Source organism: Ascaphus truei, chromosome 3 (genome assembly GCF_040206685.1).
Source record: "Ascaphus truei isolate aAscTru1 chromosome 3, aAscTru1.hap1, whole genome shotgun sequence".
In the NCBI taxonomy this organism is placed as follows: Eukaryota; Metazoa; Chordata; class Amphibia; order Anura; family Ascaphidae; genus Ascaphus; species Ascaphus truei.
Window position 1 is genome coordinate 24,503,548 of NC_134485.1, and position 2,205 is coordinate 24,505,752.

The window sequence follows — 2,205 nt, forward strand, 5'->3', positions numbered from 1 at the left end:
GCCCTCAGCACCTAATCATAGAGCCGCGCTGCTAACAATAGCATGGCCCCCGCCACGGGCGAGCAGCGCCAGCTAGTGGCAGGGAGGGGGGGAAGCTCTCACAGGCTGATGGGACCTCTGCCATAATACATTGCAGGAAGGAAGGGAATCAAATGCCTTTAACAAATCCAACCATACCAAAAAAAAAAAACAATCAGCACGGGTATGAGCAATGGGTGTCACGGATAATGTAGAAGGAAGAAGGAGCGGCTCAGTGAGTAAAGACACTGATTGGCACTGAGCAGGGGAACCTGGTTCAATTCCGGCCGTCGGCTCCTTGTGACCTTGGGAAAGTCACTTTATCTCCCTGTGCCTCAGGCACCAAAGATATAGATTTTAAGCTCCACGGGGCAGGGACTTGTGCCTCCAAAAATGTTTCTGTAAGGCGCTACGTAAAAACTAGCAGCGCTATACAAGAACATGCTATTATTATTATTATTGTGAGGCTGGCAGATTATGCAATGCTTGATATACCGCTTCGAAGTACACAATGAATCCTGGCACCAAAGAGCTTACCCTCTAATATTTCATACTGAAGGGGCAACGGAAAAATAAGTTACTGGAGGTTGCTAGGATCTCCCATTTATAGGCAGCACAGTAACCAGGCTACGTTCATGGACAGTGTGTGCTGCGGATGACATCTCCAAATCATGCTCGCTATTCTGGATGGTGTAAATGTTGGTCAGTGATTCGTACTGCCCACATTGTTTATGTGAAAGAAAATAAGAGACTCCTAGGTGATTGGGCTTGCTACGAGATTCTGACTAGTAGCCCCACCTCACAATACAAAAAAGATCTGTTTGCTATTCTGCAAAAGGGCCTTGACACCGATTTAATAAGTAGACAGGAATATGACTTTATGTACCCTAAATCTCCTACTGTGGCAACTCTTTACAGTTTGCCAAAAGTACATAAAGAACAGCAGTTATCCACCTGGACGTCCAATCGTCTCAGAGAATAATTGTTTGACAGAGGGCAGTAATATCAATATTGACAAGGTCCTGCGGGGCTTCGTCACCAGTTTGCTATCATACGTGTGTAGCCATGCTGTAAAATGGCTGCAGTCATCTCTCCTGCTGACAGTAAGGCCTGGTAAGTTATGGGCATGCCAGCAGTAATCATGGAGGTTTGCCCTCACACCCTGGTGAGGTGCCCTATGTATGGGTGGGAGTGGTCACAGGCTCTGACTCCATGGTTAGTGATGTCAGAGTTGTGCCAGCCCCCAGAGGATACATAAGGCACAGCACTGATCAAAAGTTAGAGAGTGAGTAGTTGTTGCTAAGTGGTTGGAGGATTAGGTAGTAGGTTCTTCCCAGCACTGGAAGGACTGAAGAGTACTTACGTTATAAGCGGCTGAATAATGAGGCTGTGACCAGGGACCTGGCACAGGATAGATATCCCTGCGGGGATAGGGAATCCCTAATTAAGGAGGACAATACCTTTCAAAGGGAAGTACGGTGAACAATGGAGGGCTAATTACACCCATTGTGGAGGGCAGCTGGCCCACCATACCAATAAAGATGCATCTGATCAAAGATACCCTCGTGTGTGTGAGTCTGGGATTACTCTGCAGAGGAAGGCACCACAGAGGAGTTCCTCACCAGGGCCATCCCCATGCGGACGCAGGGATCCTGATGAGGTGGAGGCGCTGCACTGGATATAGGTAGGACTCAGCACACTACCTCAGCTGCCTGTCTGGGTTGGCAAATCCCCATACACCATCATGCGGGAGACTCAGGAGTCCTGTTGCCAACAGGTGCACCACCAGACATCACACTGTAATGGGGACTGGTTAGACCACAGGGGCCAATATGAGATTGGGTGGGTCAGGCCAGGTCAGAAAATCCGTTACACGTGCAAGATATTAAGTATACACTGAAAAGACTTAACGGTATTAACATCACCTCTGAGACTATACTTGTGAGTTTAGATGTCGAGTCTTTATATACCTCCATTATTCAAAAGAATGGTCTTGCTGCTGTAGCGTATTTCCTGTCTACTAGGGATTGCAGATTTAACAAACATAATGTATTTGTCCTTGATCTGCTCAATTACATACTCACACACAACTACTTTGTGTTCGACTGTAATTATTACCACCAGACCCAGGGTACAGCTATGGGCACTGTGTGTGTGCCCACATATGCCAACTTATACCTGGGCTGG